Source organism: Anser cygnoides, chromosome 13 (genome assembly GCF_040182565.1).
Source record: "Anser cygnoides isolate HZ-2024a breed goose chromosome 13, Taihu_goose_T2T_genome, whole genome shotgun sequence".
NCBI lineage: Eukaryota > Metazoa > Chordata > Aves > Anseriformes > Anatidae > Anser > Anser cygnoides.
The window spans coordinates 9891101-9909916 of NC_089885.1; the positions used below are offsets into that span (position 1 = coordinate 9891101).

The following is an 18816-nucleotide window of genomic DNA, read 5'->3' on the forward strand; positions in this document are numbered from 1 at the left end:
AATGTGCGTGGATTATACTACCTCCTTGCATGGATTTCAAGCTTTTAGAAAATTGACTTTAGAAAGTCATAACTATACTCTAGAAGTCTCTGAGGATATTCTTCTTTTATATCCTTTATTTATCCCTTTTATCTTTAATTATTTAAAATTTCTTTGTAGCTGCTTGCGAAGTCAAATAATTGAGAGAGACCGTACCTGGAGAATCCTCTACATCCACTTCTAAAGGAATTTTGTTCTCAAGGCTCATTAGGTCCACTCCTTCAAGAGCTCTGATGGCCTCACCCATGACATACAGATAATGTGACATAGTGAGCACTATAGACAAAAGCTTATTGTAGATGTAACACTGGCTGTTAAACAAATAATTAAAAAAGAGAAAAAAAAAGTGTGCCATTGAATCTGTAGGATCAAGAGCTGTCGTGAAGTGGACAGAAGGGACAGTGCATTACAACCAGTATAAAGGCTAAGTTTGAGTACTGTGAACTAGATGGGCTGTTTGCAGGGGCAGAACCAATGCTTCTAGCTGTAAATGAACGAGCTGTCATGACCTCAACAAACAAAATGTGAAAAATTGTCTCTTCTCACTGGACACATTTGGCAGGTCAGGCAGAAAGTGTATACTGCAAAGTGAATGAGGAGACAAGAGAGAGGTGAAGAACACATGGAGGATATTTATCAAATTGCAGATGGTTGCCTATCACTGACAGACAGGGATACAACAACTAGTTCTCTTCCACTGCTCTCAGGCAGATCCTCCAGCAGGCACTTAGTACAATCCTTACCCTGCCCTCCTGACAGAGTGGGAGATTGCTGCACCCGTAATTCACAGACACAAAACTGCTTGCATGTACTTTCAAAATACATCTGCAAATGATCCAATGTACAGTAGGGTTGTTCCAGTAGCTGATGCCCATGAGACCAGAAATGATACAAGGTTTGCAGAGTAGAGTTAATATACTTTCTTAGAACAAATGATTCAATAGGAAAAAAATGGACAACTCTGAGGTGCACTTCTAGAGGCACAAACCTTTCTTCAGGTAACAGCAGTTTGAACAGCAGTTATTTGTACTAATAAAGATGTTTCCTATTCCTACAAAACTCTCCTGGCAATTTTTTTTTTTTAGAGAACATCTGATTCCCTCCCAACACACACTGCTGTGTTTTAATTCATATCCAGTGTTCTTGATGTGATGAGAAAAAAAAAATCTGTCATATCTCCTACAGTCTTCCTTTGTAACGGTACTCATTATTGCTCAAGTCTGTATAAGGAATAGATAATGCATGTTTTGTTTTTTTGACAACTACTCATTTCAGCAAGAGTTTAGATGTGTAGGACTGTGTAGACATAGGATTTAAGCAAGCACTGTTTAAATCAAATTTTGTTTTTAAAAGCTTGATTGACATGGCACTATGCCATGTGACTGCTATGCAAATTATAACTTGTATCCACTAGAAAACAAAAAGTAGAAAAAGTTTGAGTTTTCTTTTGGGTGTGCCAGACCAGGCAAAAAGTTTCCTACTTTGAAGAGATTTGTTTTAGATGCCAGAAGCAGGACCAATTAGTACTGAAAATATAAATCAATAAAAATTTGCAGGTAACGTCTCACTTGTGATAGCCAGAGTGCTTTCTGCTGGCCTTTTAAGAGATGCTTTACCTGATCCTTACATAGCTTCCAGTGACGATGATAACAGCAGTTCAAGTCATTTGCTCTGGGGCAGGGTCTGCTGAGTTCTGGAGAACATCACCAGCTATTTTCAGAGCAAGCTTCTCAGCAAGCTTCTCTAGGAGTGACAAACAAGATGCCCTGCAGCTGCAGATGACGCCTGGGATGAAGGTGTTCTTAGACTGTGGCTGAGCAGGTAGGCTTCCAAAATTCAGCTCAATTGGTACTGAAAATAATCCTGCAATAGTTTTCAGATTTTAGCCTCTCAAAAACAAACAAGCAAAAGGTCACATACAAAGATATAAAAAGGAGTCAGGCATCCCAGATACGAGGTTGGCCAGAAGAAACAGAACAAAGTTTTATTCCCATGGTAATTGTATCATCCCCTCCTTTTAAAAGACTTTTCAGGCCAGCCAACCTAGCCCTTGCCCTGAGTACCTGTCTCTTACAGATGGGAAGGAGTAAGAGCTGAATTACTTGGGTTATGACTGCTCACACAGCCTGCAGGCTCTGAGAGTCTCTCCGCTTAAGTTATGCAGTTCTGACCTTTCTTGCACTTCAAGGAAGGTGAGGACGTCTGCTGTCTCCCAAAATGTCTCGACATCACTACCACAGCAGGTTTTGTGCTAAGGCTTCTAACTAGTGGAGATGAACCAGCACCTTTTTTCACATTTTCTGAGTCTGATTTTGTTTTCCTCTGACAAAGTAAATTATTATTATTATTATTATTATTATTATTAATGAACAACAGTGACAACAGAAACCTCTCAAACTCAACTGTCCAGTAATTTCGGTATCATACCTACTGATATTCTGTTATGGCAGTCTTAATTCATAAAATAATGAGTTTTTTAGATGTATGTGTGGGTTGAAGGTTCTTGAGACAGGCTCCAGTTTTGTTGGTTTGTCTCTCCTGTGGTGTTACCCATACCTTTTTTTCCCCACACTGTATTAGATATAATTTTTAGCACATGTGCATCTTTACCCACTGTCACTTCCTCTAAAACATTTGCATCTTTCTGACATATGGCAACAGTGCCTTGGCATATGCTTTTTAAGGGGAGATGTCACCAGTTCTGCAACCACAGGTGGGATGCCAGAAAGGCAGCATCCTCCCATAGTGGCACAATTTGCATGCTTGCAGCTGGTGCTTGGCACTGTGGATTACTGAACTGAAGTGACACCAAGGGAAAGATTGATCTTTACACCTTACAAATGATAAAAAGGGAAGGGATGTGGTGGTGGTTAGTTGACAGATTTCTGTTTTAAGCATCATCCTCTCTTCCAGCTTCAGACTTGTTCACTGGTTTCATCATCATGGCTGCTTTATTTGAGAAAGGAAAGGCAAACCAATCCCAAAACACTTCTTAAACACATTATTAGAGCTCACACTGACTATCAAACTAAGAAGAAACCACTTCTCAACTCATCCAGCGTAACTGTAAATGTCTTTTTTGCAAACTCAGGGTAGCTTGGTACCCTCAGGAATCAAACACAGTGTAACCCTCTTAAACTCCCTCTAACTGCAAAGTCAAATTGAATTACAGGGATTTCCTGAAGGTAAGGAGCATATGCCCAGAGAGTAGGAGAGAGAAGCTCGGCTGCCATGCAATTAGATGACTGGCAGTATGAGCTTCTAGAATAGTTTTAGGTTCAAATTCTACCTATGTCACTCAGACTATTAAACACATTTCTGATAAAGGTAAATGCATCACTCCCTTCTAATAATTCTGTAGGATGATGATTTTTAATTTTAACCTCTAGCTAACAAAAGGCGATAAGACTAAGAAACCCACAATACATTTTTAAAGTTAAAAAGTTCTAGAGAGTTCTGAAGTTCTTCAGAGCTAGACGCAATTTTTGGAAATTCTCTCAAAATTTAAGTACAGTGCCTGAATTAAAATCTTTTTTTTTTTTCTTCTGCTCAAACCTGGTAGTGAAGCGACTAAAATCATGCTGTCAGACCCCCCGAATGGGATTCAGACAGAACAGACAACACGAAGCTGTGCACGATGGACAAAGTGGTGCAGTAGCTGAATGAGAGCCAGGAATCTTCCCACTTCTGCCAATCCTGTTACCCTTAGAATTCCCCAAAGCCAGAATTTCCCTGATATTTACAGTATTTAACAGGTGTCTGTGACAGGAAATTTAGCTAATGATGGTGAAAGCAATTCTGTTCTTAACTTATGCACTAGATTTGAAAAGAGATTTTTTCACTCCAAAGCTGTTCCCAAAACAAGACTGAAAAACAACCCAATTATATCATAAACCTGCACTGTCAGTCACACAAAAATAAGGGATGAGTCTAATTAAATCCTTTACATGCACGTTTTCCCCCCATGTCAAACTCGATCATTAATGCCTTAACAACCAGTCATTCTCTTCCAGCTGACAGTGAAGAAATGATTTCACTTGTGGAAGAAAAGAGACTACAGCATAACTTAGCGGTCTGCAATCTACCCAGAGAAAGATTTCAAAGGAGAAAGACAGGAAATTATACCGTTCAACCAGGTGATATAATGGGGCTTGTACTCAGCTAATGCTATAAGGCATATGCCACTTACACCAAAGAAACAGGGCTGGTCTGAGTTCATATTTTAGGTTCTTTTCTTGATTGGGTAAGATTGTGTATTATTAAATAAATATATCAGTATTTAAGTTTACATTAAGACTGAAATCTATTTTAAAATTAGCTTTACTTTGTTTAATGATTACCAAAGATGACAAATCATAAAATATAAAACAATACACATTTTTTGTTAGGATTTTCATATAACTTTAAACCTTAAAATTTCCATTTTACATTCACACTAACCCAAGCCTACAATTCATTCAACATATGTTTTACTGTAGAGTGTTTTTAGGAAGAGCAATTTCTTGCCACAGCTCAGGTTCCCAGTCAACTGCAGACATCTTTAAAGTATAACTCTTCAGTAAAGACAGGATCCTGGCAAGCTAAGTATTCATATTTGCAGCTGTCACTGCTTTCACAATCACTTCTTCACTTGCAATCTTAGACTGCTAAATCCTTCCCAGATATGCAATCCAAAATACTACAAAAATGCCTGGTTTAAATGCTATTTTCTCCACATCCCATTTGGATACAATTAAGTAACTTTAAAATTCACTGCAGGTTTTTTTTTTGTTTGTTTGTTTTTTGTTGTTTTTTTTTTTAGCATGCCTTTCTACAAGCAGGTTTTTTGTGAATCCTTAGCTGATACACTACTATCATTACACTACTAACTCGGGTGGTCATAATTTATGGGAAAATGCAACTGTGCAATGATGAACACAAAGAAGACAAACTCGGTTACTCTGTGTTGCCGAATTTAATGACGCGGTTATTGTGTACATGTAAAGTGTGTTTACCTGTGCTTCCTTACACAATACAACCCGTCAAAGTTTTAACAAGGAAGTGCTTTGCAAATTGCTCTTACCTGGACTTCTTTTAAATCAAATTACCTGAAATTGTTATATGTTCTGTAATGTGGAAAAATACTCTTGCCAAAATCCAAGCAAGTGTTGATTTTAGCAGTTTATCCAAATCTATGTTTAGCAGAACTGTCGTTACCAAAAAAGCTTGAGAATATTTTAATCATTAATGTTCTTTAGAACATTTTGGATGATAATCTAGAAAGTTGGGGGCTAAAAGCTTACATGGAATGGTCTCTGTTCTACTACATCTACCACATATACTAGAGAATGCCTTGCTTGAAACTCCACTTTTATATCCCATTCCACAAAATAAGCAGCAGCGACTTTGATGTGGAAAGAGATGATATCACAGCTAGAAATGGTAGCAGTCAAGAAATAAAACCGTAGATGTGTAACAGAGGTTTCCTAAGTACTCTTCACTGAGGCATGTTTTGTAACTGGCTATAAATTACATTTATCAAATATGAGATAGCATAAACTGTTTACTGAACATTTAAAACAAGGCATGAGATTCCTCAGAAAAGCAGGAAACAGCTTTCTCATGCCACAGATATTTTTGAGATTTCTATAGTTGTGCATTATGGCAAATGTGTGGTTTTTGTTTGTTTGTTTTTTTGGGGGGAGGGGGGAATGTGATTGTTTGATTTTTGTAACGAAAACTAGAGGTCTCCTCTCATCCTTTGCTTTAAAAATCATTGTATTTTTCAAACAAATATTTCTGAAACTAACGAACAAAACCCAATTCCCAGGGGATCTGTATCTCATGGCTGAAGGAATCTTAAGCTGAATTATTCTAAAGCTGCGGCTTGAGTTCATCCCTTATGACACTAGGCACTCTATGCAGAGAGAAATATCATTTGTGGCTATTTAGGTAACTAATAAGGGAATCATTTTACACTTTTAGAAACAACAAAGCATAAGCCAGCACATACATAAATCTCTTAATTCATATACAACATTTAAAATGCTTATATATTGCCAGCATTTGTTAACAGGGCGTGATAAACAAGTTCAGAAAATTTCAGCAGTGAGAACAATGGGTTGTTGAAAAGTGTTCATCTGTTTCTCCTAAATAAATGACACCCTTGCAAGCTTGAGCTGATGCTGAGTCTGGCTACAGGTTCATGAAAGTACTAATCAGTCCATAAATGAAAACAATAAAGGTGTGGAAATAGTACCAAATAAATTCTTATCATTTTTAAGTGACAGGTCAATATCCTGTTTGCTGGAAAAAAGAAAAAAAAGTTGGTATTTTTCTATTAATGTACACCAAGCTCTCTAAATGGCAAGTAAATGGATGTCAAATATATTTTGCCTTATTTGTCAAAGACAAATATTCTACCTAGGAATCATATGAAATTATGAAGTCAGATTTTCCAACAAGAAATAAATATACAGGCAATTTATCAGTCCCCACAGGAAATTAATCACAATATTACTTGTATTTTCTTATGTATTGTTAATAATCATGCATATTAAAACATGTATGTTATAATTCATGAGATTTAGACACTAAAGAAATTCTGAAAATGGATATACAATTTTAGAAGCTCATAAATATACATGACTAAACCCCCATAAATAGCAACATATCTATCCAGCTAAGAAATGTGCTACTTTAGTGTTTTTATAATCATGCACTAAAATGAGATGAGGCATCTACCAGTAGTTGTTGGAAAATTGGATACACACATACCCTTGAATATCAGAAACAATGGCCAATGGCCAACTAGTGGCGCTGGATTCAAAGCCTCTTAAAATCAGTGGAATGAGCCAAACTTCAAAATGCTCAGATCAGTTCTTCGGTGATGTTTTAGAAAAGAAAAAATACATATATAATAATAATGAGAAAATAATGAGAAAAGTCAGGTATTGGAGTGTTACTACGAAAAGCCACTCAAATTACAAGGTTGGGTTTACTTTGAATTGCTGTCTTATAGAACTCACCTCATGTATACAGCTGTGTATAAACAGGCTTGAACATACTGAAGGCTTCTTTGTAATTTAAGGTAGTTCTTCCCGATATAAACTAAGAAAAGTTAGCAAAGATTTTAAAGATTTCATAAGAAAATCGTAAGTGTTCCTTCATCCCAAAATATTGCAATTCTGGTGGATATCTTTAATGAGGCTTTTTAGCATCTTAAATGTTATAATTTTAAGAAGTGATTTCACAGTGAAATGGGATGTTTATTTTTTTTCCTAAAAAAAAAAAAAAGGTCATGCAGAATTTCCAAAACAGTATTTCCCTGAAGAAAAATATGCTGCAGAAAATTTCTCAAAAGCTCAACTAGAGAACCCTTTACTATTTAGTAAGCTTTTAGGTTTTGCTCTCAAATGTGATATTTTCATTATATCAGAAACAAAAATTACTTGAAAATTACATATTCTCCACCTATGCATTATTTTTACCTTATTTATGTATGTCATGTTAAGACTAACTGAAGGTGTCTGTCAAAAAGAAGTAGAGTTCTGTGTCCAGCTGTTTCAGTCAACACAGTCAGGAGCAAGCCTGTGCTACCTGGTGACCTGATTTCTGTCTGAGACCTGAGACACCTCATTCACTTTAGCCATCATCAGAATAATAGAACATGCACAGTGAGTTCACTGAACCCGGAGGTAACCTTCATATTTTCATATTCATATTCATAAAACGAGTAAACCTTCATATACAGTGCTTTAGATACCAGCTCCTTTTATTTTTCATTATAAGAATAAAACAGGCGCTTATTATTATTAATGTCTTTTTAAATTAAACAAGAACATACTAACAATTTAATCACTTTCTTTTCCTCGTTTATGTATGTATTCACATATGTCACACACAAAAAAGTAATTTATCAGTCATGCAACAATGGAAACTTTATCAGCAGTGGAATCTCAACAGAAAATAGCTTTCTTCTTTCTTTTGAAAGTGCAAATTCTCCTATTGTGTTGCCCTGCTAGCACATATCCTTTTGCTTTTCTATGCCTTTTATATAAGATACGCTCCTGTTCAGTGCAGAGTTCTGTTCACAGTACACAACGAATGCTTATGAGGGCAAAAGTCATCAACATGACCCTATGGCATGTTGTATAAACTGAACCAAAGAGGCACACAGTTGAAAAACAGTAGGAGGCAGCAATGCAACCTTAGCAGTCCCTACTCATGCTATTCTAGTTTCTAGTTCTTGTGTGATGTTTATTGCTCCTAAATTCTATCTTTGTTGATTTCTGCTTGTAGGTTGGTATAGGTTTGTTTCCTGGCATATCTCTGACACCACTCACAGGAACAGCTCTATGCAGACAGAAGGTTTTTTTTTTTCAGGGAAGACAGAAGCCTCTTCAAAGTAATGACTTTGAATCCTTGGTTCTAGTGAAATTCCTATTAGGAGTGCACTGATCTCCTCACTACAGCTAGGACTTCAACCAACCACCATGAGTCATTGTAAAATTCTGTACTTGGTAGACAAGTAATTTAATCAATAATGGATCTCCTCTAGAGATTTGTGCTGTTGTTTTATGTTCAGTTTACGTTAATATGCACAATAACATTGCTGACTGGGGGCTCCTTCAACTCCTCCTATGTTATCTGTACATTCCTACCCTTAGAGAACTGGTTCAAGCATGCATGTAGCTAAATGATAAACCAGGCCGAGGAAATGATCCATCTGAAAAGTGACTCAGAAAAATGGCAACAACATCAACAAAACTATCAAAGGTTACAATGAGGAGGATGCCTACTTCTGCCAGTAGAGGTAAGGAATTAGGCTGGAGAGGGAAATAAGTGGTGCCACATCACAGCTTCAGCAGACTGGAAGATTGCAGTGCTGTTCCTTACCTTACACCATTTCTTCCACACTTTACTTCTCTTTTTACTTCATGATCTAACAGGTGCCTCTTCCAGAGTTTCCGTCTGTAGAAATGACAATTAAGGACAATTAAGAAAACATGTAAGAAAATAATCAAACTGTGAGCTTGTATTTCACAACAACTCACTGTTCTTAGAGCTGTACATTCTTTAGAATCTCTTCTTGATGAGGTACAATGTTAGAACGCACAGCAAATAAAGATTTATTATCTTGCAAAAATGTTCAAGCTAAAACTAGGACCTTATAAAAGTCTTAGAAAAATCCTGCAAGGCACTGAAAAATGTTCTGAGCACTCTGACTCTAAGGTCATGCAGCCAGCGTGCTGGAAGACTTTGGTTTCAGTCTCTCTTCTAAATTAGGCAACACAGAAAGCTGGACCTGCACTTTCTACAAGTCAGGTAAGTGCCCTAAACATTGTTCTCCCAGCTGCCTGGGGAAAGGATGGGCCTTGCTGTTTTGTGCATTGTTCTCCAATAGAAAACTTTTGGTGAAACTCGTATATCACAAGAGCTTTTCAGTTTAAATGAATCTTTGCTTTCTGATGAATCTTTTCTTTTTTTTGCCACTAAGTCAGGGAGATAAAAAGAGATACCACCTTGTTCTGAAAAACATGAGACGTTTATTGTTCAGGCTTGACAAAGCCTGGCTTGGATGGAAGGTGGAAAAAAAATGAACAACTGAAGTGTTTTTACATTTCACAAGAAAAAAGGAGTTTATTCCCCAGACCAGCATCATCCTCTGCTCTATTTTGGTGGAGCCAAGAAAAATATAATAATAAAGGAAATGGAGGGGACAGATGAGAACTCTTCTTTGAAGAGTTTTGAAGCAGAGATAGGAAGCTTATGAGGGACTTACAAGATGCAAGGTTTCTACCCATACTGCTACACACAGATCAGCTCAGCGAGGAAACATGGCCTGTATGACAGAAAATAACATAGCTTCAGACAGCCAGGGCTTGTGCTGGAAAATGAAAGAAGAGATTGAAGAGGAACTGCGAAGTATGCAGAGAAAAAAGGTGGATGAAAGTCAAGGCTGGTAACAGAGGTTCCATCACAGTCATTCCATACATCCCTCATAGGAGTCACGGGCAGTGAGCTTGCATGGGGAGGACTGACAGTATTGCACTAAGGCCTTGGATGATTTGAGTCTTGCCATGTTTGAAATTTGCCATGATGGCTGGTAACCCTTTTGACTAATGCCTCCTCCAACAGTGTTTGATGAGACTCTTGGGAGGGATATCTTCTCTAGGTCCTGGGTCCTTGTAAGTCCATGGTGCAATCTAGCTCATGGGTGCTTCTCCTGAATGGTCAAATCAAGGATAACATCATTTGCCATTCTGAGGAAATGTTTAATGGTTCCCTGAGGCTCTTGGATTAAGTGTCTTGAAGGCTAAAATGTATCTGCAGTCTGACTGTTATTTCTGAAGGAGTGACAGACAGCGAGGGATCATAGAGTTGAATTTTGGAGGAGTATATAGAAAAAAATAACAATAACAGAAGCAGAAGTAGTAGCAGGAACTGTTACTACGTGGCACTTAGAAATGACCGTTCATATCAACAGTCTGACTAATGCATGAGTCATTACTCACATTAAAAATAATTGCTTGGATAAAAACAAGTTGCATGGAACTTTAGTAACACATGTATACGATTTTTTCTGTACAAACTAGAAATCACTTATGTCATTAAACCTTATAAATTATTGACCTTTTGACCAAAAAGTGGACATAATACATTACCCAGTGGTATACTTCAACCACTATTTTATAGCTGTGACCAAATTTAGATCTTGTGTATAGATTTGCTCTTCTACTAACGTATCTTAATATTACAATCAATTCCTCAGAAAAGGCAGTTCAGAGACTTCTGCAAACACTCAGCTGAATTAAATCTTAGTAGTTCTAACCTCAGAGCTTAATTGATTACAGTGAAGATTAAAGCAGACGTATTTCAACTCCAAGATTTATTGGTTACTATACCAGAGATAGGTTTCTATCACACTAGGGTCAATAAAGACTTTCTACGCTTGCAAATAGCAAGGAAATACAATATAATTGCACTTCAGAGTTAGAGGAATATCAACAAGAAAGAACTGTGAATATGTGTAGCTAGCGCAAAAGGTGTTACAGGTTTAAAAATGGAAAAATGAATTGAAAGCACTACAGAAAAATGATTCTAGATCTATAAATTACTTCTGATTTAGAGCAAGCATGATGCACACAAATGGGTGAGATGTAGTATCTCATAGCAGAACTTAAATTACTTTGTTGTTGAGTTACTGCTTAAAATACCATTCCATTTAAATATTAAACAATATAATAACTTGGTACATTATAAATAATAAGGATGACTTTTAGAAACCAAAGAAATATTTAGAGGCTTTTTACCACCTGAACCTTACTGCAATGCATTAGCAACCAAGAAGTAACCTTAATCAGCTCAGCAAATGCTTTCAGGAAAAGCCTACCTGAAAGAAGTTTTGCAGAAGCAGATGACAAAATTATTTCTTTGCCAGTCTTTCAGTGGCTAACAGTGGCTTCATCTGGTTCTTGGATCTTTGCAGAAAGTGACTGTTTGAGAAATATTTCTATATACAATTTGAGAATTATTATCTGTGTTTTGAATATATCAGTGTTCATACACAATAAACATTGCCAATAGGGCTACATTGGCCGTTTCCCGATGAGGATATCCCCTACAGAAGATAAAAAATACTTAAGTGCCCATCTAGTCGAAAACAAACTAGGATGACAAGCTGGATTAAATTTAAGGATGTCACATTGTCTGAAATCACACAAGAACAAAATATATGAAAAAAAAAACTATAGAAATTAGTATTTTAAAGCAAATGCAGGACTGATACAAGACTGATACAATCTCAGTAAAAAGACCCCAGGAGAAAATGGTTCCCAAAGAAAAAGCAGCCACAGCTAGTCCCTAATAGAGAACAGTCATGTCCAGGACAGGAACATTCTGTCCAAAGAATATTTAAATGATGAGAGAACTGGCTCAGAGAGTTGCATGCAAGTCTGTTTATAGTGTTTCACCCATCTTCCTATTTTTCTTGAATTAATTAACGTAAAGAACAGTCTTTTTTATTTGAGATATATATATATATATATATATATTTAGCCAAATACAGTGTGACAAACCTGTCAGGTCTCACAGAAAGTGATGAGATTAGGTGCAACTATGTAGACTTTTTCTCTGAGATCACCACTGGCAGCTATTTTTACCTTTGCCAGAGATTTAAATTCCAATGCATGATATTTAATCTAAAATTCTTAAAATTCATACATCTTTTTCTCCTGCACTTTTTGTTTTGTTTAGAGTCTTGCTTTAAGCATGTGAAACCTCCTTTTACTGTTGTGCTCTTAAAACTGTTCTTTCATAGCTATTGCCTACCTGTAGTGCGAAAACAAAAGTTAGCAACTCTGATTACAGTTTTTATAGTCACAGGATTCCAATAATAAAGAACGACAGTCCCTGTCCAAAGGCATTATAAATTGAGTGAATGATTACAATCTAAATATAAACCAGGGCTTCCATGATAATTGCTAATGTTTTCTAAATTAGATTCACACAAGCATATACTTTGTAGGTAGCGTTGAACTCTCTCATAGGAGTGCATCCACCAGAAAACAGAACAGCTCAGAAGATGTGAATGATTCACATGCATCATCAGGAACAACAACAAGATCCCAATGCATTTAGTCATATTTCACTGCCTGCTACATAATTAATTTAATTTATTTGCTATACTCTCAATCCACTTCCCTATTAGTACCAAAAGAACTGAGGCTTGAAAGTCATTGCTGTATGCTATCTAATGGTAGATCTAGGTTCCGATGGATTTAGGAATACATCATGACAGTAAAATATGCAGAGACATGATGTGGTGGGAATTATTTCAGCTAGCTGTGACCACACACCTTTTTGCACCAGTTACTCTGCCTCCCTCTTTAGTTAATGAGTCTCTCCGAGGAGAGGAGGAAATGCCCTCTGGCATTGATTGTGTGTTGGTTTTGGATCCTTTAAGTCCCTCTAATTCCCTTTGGCTGAACATGCTGAATGAAAGTCACACCAGGCACAGAGCCTGTAGTAAAATTTAGGACATTGGAATCTGGGTCCAAAGGCTTTCATTTACTAGAATCAACCTTATAGACCAGAAATAGTTTTGGAATGGAACTCAAGCAAATTTCATTTTATTTCAGTAATTTTAGTTGCTAATAATATCACATGTTCAGTTCATTATCAAATATTGCAGTGGGACAACCAAGACTGGGCCTTTGTCAATCTGAAAGTGTTATTGCCAAACTAATAACAACACCCGCCCACTGTCTGATTTATTTTTTTTTAGTAATAAACTACATTAAATTACTTGGACATGCACCTTAACTTTAAAAACTGTTACAAACTGCACGGTGGCACAGAAAATATGCTTATTTAAATCACAAGTGACACTAAGCAGGGAGGGGCTGCAAGCACATTAGAGGACAGGTTTGCAATTCAAAATGACTTTGACGCTTTGAGAAAATATTCCATGAAAAAAAAAACACTAAGATGCCATTCAAAAAAAAGACAGTTGTTTGACCCTTGGGCGGGAAAACCAAACTACAAACATACTGGATAAGGAATAATTCACTAGACAACAGTCATACTGAAAGGAATCTACGAACTGTAATGTTTCACAGACTGAAACAATAATTCCAAGCTACTGAAAAAAAAAAAAAAAAGATAAGGTTAAAAGGAGATGCCTAAGTCGGAATATTTTCTATTGGATATGGGACAAAATCCTCCCACTTCACAGGCTGAGACCACAGTATCAGCTGTTGTTCATTTTGAGAACTATACTTCAGGAAAGGTAAGGATAATGGTATGCAGTGTAATTGTCTTATTCCTCAATATGTATATTTCTTTTATTTCAAAGATTTCCAGAATGTGTTTTTTTTTTTCTACAAAATGCCATTGCTAACTATATTTCTGAATATTAGAAAAAAATCAGCTTCTGAATTATTGTTTCATATTTAATACAAAAGTGACCAAAAAAAATCTTCTGTCACATCATCCTGGAATTTATTATTGTTTTCAATCAAACTTGAAATAACTGTTACTGCTATATCCATTCTATGCATAAAATAACATTAAAAATGCATGTGAAAATAGTGAAATACTTCATTCCAATTGCTGACCTGAAAGGAAATTTTTAATTTCATCCAGACATTAGCTGAGCTGGCCTATCTGAGTCACTTTTTTGTCCAGAGGGAACCACAAAACCCTGTCCCTCTTTGGCCAGCTTTCAGTTCCCATTACTTATTGTTGGCTCAAACAGACAAAAGCTAAGGTTGATCAGAAATAAATTATTTCCTGACAGTGAATTTTACTGACATAGATTTTTCTTTTGCAGAAACTCTGAAGTTAGAAGAAAGCCAGTTTAGTGCTGAGAAAGCATATGAAATGAAACCACAGATCTTTGGATTTTTCTCTTTGAGGAAAAGAATCTTCCATCATGACTAATATTACTTACCGTCTTCCAGAGCTAGAGGTCTATCTTTACATCCTCGTGCATGCAGACTCTCCCACATGAAGCTCAGATAAACCAACAATGCTAGAGAATCTTTTTTTTCAAAAAAGATCCTATTCTTTATCATCTCTTCATCACCCTGCTGACTCATTAAAGCAGAAAAGGTCACACTATGAAATTGACTCTGAATATAACAACAGTTTTTGGGGACTTCCAATCTTTTTTCCAGTAAGATTCAGATTTTGCAGCTTGACTGTGAAGGAGAGCTCTACCACTGACTTTCAAAGGTACATTTGCAGATCAGCTTATTATAATTTGCACTGCATTATTAATGCTGAGATGACTGATTAATTCAAAACGTGTGTGCTGGTTCTATCAGAGCATACTGTGCTCTACAGACCAAATGAAATCGGAGCAGATTGAGAGGGGCAGAACTTGAACAACTTCTTTGCTGACCCCTGCAGGCACAAGCTGATTCTGTCAATTTTTACTTTTGACTACATCTGTTTTGTACACTTCTTGCACAACACAGAGCTCAGGAGGAAATTAAATATGGCCTAAATCTACATTTTAATACAATTTTAATGCACTGCACTATTCCTAGTAATAATCTCCCCCCCCCCGAAAGAACTGATGCATGTTATCAAGCATGAATATATTTAATGATTTGAAATGAAATGAGTTCATTAAAATATTCGTTCACCTCAAAATAGTATTAAGCTAGAGGAACAGAGAGTAAATCATTTTGCCAGGTTTTTCAAACAGAATGATAGAAATTAAGGCATCTGATGTAAATTCTGATATTCACATTTCACTTTTCAAAAATTAAAGAAATGTTTCTTTTTCTTTACATTTTGACTAATATACCCTTTTAGGGTGTATCTATATCATTTGTACTTATCATAATGAAGATTTATGTTTTCCAAACTTTATGTTGGCTAGGCTTATTCCCTGGCATCCTCTTCCTGCACTGTTTGCCACCTCTTCCAGCCCTTCTGGGCTGCCTCCCAGCCTCCCCATCCCTGGGGGACTTGCTGCTGCTCTCTCCCTCCAACTCCTGAGCCACCCCACTTATTTGCTTCTTTAAATTCATGCCCCTATTTCTGCAGGGAGCAGAGACAATAGCGCTTAATTTTTCTTAGGTGTAGTAATAGGCAAAAACAGACCTTTGCTTTTGTCTCCATATTGATATATCCAGATATATTTTCCAGATATATCTCCACATATATCTTCCAAGACTCCTACTGTTCCTTTCTCTACCTTCACATTGCATTTCCTTCCTACTCCTCCCCCTCATTGTGTTTAGCTCTGGTTCAGCTCATCACACCTGCCTCTCACGTACCTTGGGACAGCGCACCCAGCTGAGCCCACTGCTGGACTCCCTGCTCTGTCCCAGTGCACTCTGCACAGCTACCACTACTTAGCACCCCACCCTAGCAAGCAGCTACCTCCACTGGGGAGAGCTCAGTAATCATCATCCTTTGATGATATTACCGTGAGGCCTTCATCTTCTGCTGCATCTATTCTATGCAAATTGCAAGTAGATGGATCAAAGTAAACAACTGAACATTTGACAATTTTTTTTTTTTTTTGAGTTGTAAAAGATCATGAGATCTTTTTCATGGAAACTCCTACCTGTAATTTAGAGTGGCAGCTAAAAACCAACCAACAAAACCAACAAAAAATGACTGACATACTCAGCTTGTTTTGGAAATCAGATATACAGTTTTACCAGAGGGAAGAACTAGTGTGAATTCCTACTGATATATAAATATTTCCTCTGGGAAAATACATAAAGCCATGTTATTTTTACAACAAGAGATATAAAATCTTAAAGAATGAAAAAAACTTTTTTTTTCTGTAAGAATTTATATGTTGAAACTGTTTACATCATGAAACTTGGTACCTTTCTGAAGCAGATGAGTAATAAAAGACAAGTGACTGTGATTCCTTTCTTCCTAAGTGATCACAGAACATTTCTTCAATGCACACAGACCTCCGAGAAGTTGGATTTGAAGAGCATTAGTGCAATACAAACAAGAACACATTTTTAAGACAAGTGTGCATGAGATAAATGGGCAATGGCCTCATCAGCTTCTTGAAACTTGGACTGTTATTTCTCAGACACTTACTCTTTCAATATAAATCACAATTCAGGATAAATCACCACACAAGATAACAAGAGTTTAGTATAATTATTGGTATTATCTGTATGTCAGTAAAGTCTGTGCTGCTACTCCATATGAACTAAATTTATTGGGGAAAAAAGTCCGTGTAACTATCTAAACACAGTATGTAACTGAATAACAAATGTTGCCTTGAAGTACAACTGAAACAGATGATGGATACAAATACTAGCCATTTGACAAAAATTTTGTAACTAAGTATTTTTAGAATCAATTTTTCCTGTAGCAACAAAAGAAGATAAAAATATTTTTTAAAAATTAGCCTGTGATTACATCTCAGAAAAATGAAGTTTTCGTGTTTCCTCAGGTATACCTCCACATGGGAGAGGAGGACCAGTCAGATCTCAGCTTTCAGTTGGCATTTTCTACCTGATTGTTCTACTTCCTTCCTTCGACATAGCATTGGACTAGACACCACATTCAAGGCAAATATAAAATTATAGCAAATGAAAACTTCAGTTACTATATTTGGATCCATCCTCACATGAAGAAAAAATGGGAATTCAAAGCTCACAAATCAGTCAGTGCCTGAGTTGACTGAGGGCTCTTTGACTGAGGGCAAGATTTCTTGATTTAAGCAACAAAACAAAGGTGAATAAATGTATGGGCTACCTGTAAATCCAAAAGGTATTCATACTGAATTAAAGCTATGAAAAGGAAAATTACTTCTGAAACTTGGGAAATATTTTAATTATGTGTTCTGTTAAACAAGGACAAGCACACCCATGAAAGCAGCGTTAAGTTATACTTTCTTAACTGGGTGGGCAAACTAATTTTAAGTATCCCTTAGTGCTTAATTTTGCCTTGGCTATAATACAGGAATGGTATTTTGCTTCCAATTGTTTCTATAATTCTAAGATGAACTTAAAAATTACTCAACTTTCACCACTCCTGTCCCAATTAGCACTTTTCTATCATGCAACTTACAACTTATTCTTCAACATCAGATACTAAAACTGAATGTCACATACTACATTCTCATTCCTTGGTGTTTCATGTGAGTTTTTCTTTGTCAAATCTGTCTTTTTGTCAAGTACTTTTTACAAAAAATACCTGCTCTGAGTTTTCCAGTGTGAAACAACTTGCAGGCATGCAATAGACAGCAGGAAGATATGCACACAGCTGAAAGTGCTTTTTAGAACCATTAGATACCTAATGGCATCCTTATGAGCTTAAAACCAGAAAAAAAGAGCTCAAATGTCTTCTCCAAAGTTTATAGTGGCATCTAAAAAAAATTTAATTTCCTTCTTCAGAAATGTCTTTATTTTTCTAAGCAGTATTGCGCTTTCCAGAGCTATTAGCTACTGGGCATGGATAAATAAATAAATAAATTTAAAATAAGGTCAACACTGTAAACTTTCACTAGGTAATTACCACTTGTCCATCCTCCTCCTCTGTCATTACTGCCATGGTTCTTAGTCCTGGTCTATGGCAATGAACTGAAAACATCCCCTTAAAGGACCATGGCTTGATCTACAAGGACAAATCAACAGATAATTGCTTTCAGAAGTTCTGTTTAGTGTGTTCTCTGGGAATATTTCTATTGTCTTATTTTTTATATTTGCATTTCTCTAATTGTTCAATTTTAACGTCTTCTCTAAGCGTATCATTCATTATTGCATAGCTCTTCACCTTATGAAAAAAGAACAAGTTTCCAGTCAAGTAGACTCTTACAAAAACAGACAAAAAAAAAAAAAGAAAATTACAAGACAATGTTAGATAAAATAATACAGTTCTGTGAGAACAAACTATATATTCTTTGTCCTCTTAAATAGCTGCAGTCTCCTTAGGATATTTCCCTTTGTGCGTATTCACTCATACAGATGTAACACATTCAGTTTCTCTATCAAAACATTCTATTTATTTATTTATTTATTTTAATCTAACTCCTTAATTAAAGAAGTTGGGAAAAGAGGTGGAGAGAATAACTTATCTAGTTCACTGTTTTTTTCCTGCAGGGCAGGTAAAGAACAGCCTGTTTTTCTGTAGATTACAGTCATCAAAAGTTATGTACATCAGTAGTAAATACATTGAGGTTCCCTGTCTATATTTACATCAAAATTGCTACAGTTATCTCAGACTATTTTTCATTACTTCTGATATTGCTATTTCAGTATGGTGTTCTTCTGTTCACAATTAGAATACTATTAGAATTTGACT

The 18816-nt window shown here is 36.3% G+C and overlaps 2 long non-coding RNA genes across 4 annotated transcripts in view; one reads left to right on the forward strand and one right to left on the reverse strand.

Moving 5' to 3' along the window:
* LOC106037703 (uncharacterized) overlaps positions 1 to 18816 on the reverse strand; it is a 129513-nt gene that overhangs the window by 53260 nt on the left and 57437 nt on the right. For 2 of the 3 annotated variants that reach the window (XR_010834897.1, XR_010834895.1), the window contains exons 2-4: positions 8917 to 8991; positions 7047 to 7298; positions 1656 to 1902 (exon numbers count right to left, since the gene is read on the reverse strand). This is a non-coding gene — a long non-coding RNA (uncharacterized lncRNA). Of the gene's footprint in view, positions 1 to 1655; positions 1903 to 7046; positions 7299 to 8916; positions 8992 to 11413; positions 13612 to 18816 lie in introns of those variants that run through there. The other variant, XR_010834896.1, reaches the window with a different exon arrangement.
* Positions 8325 to 17570, forward strand: LOC136786332 (uncharacterized). The gene is made up of 3 exons (XR_001208187.3): positions 8325 to 8833; positions 14354 to 14757; positions 16964 to 17570. It is a non-coding gene; the product is annotated as an uncharacterized lncRNA (long non-coding RNA).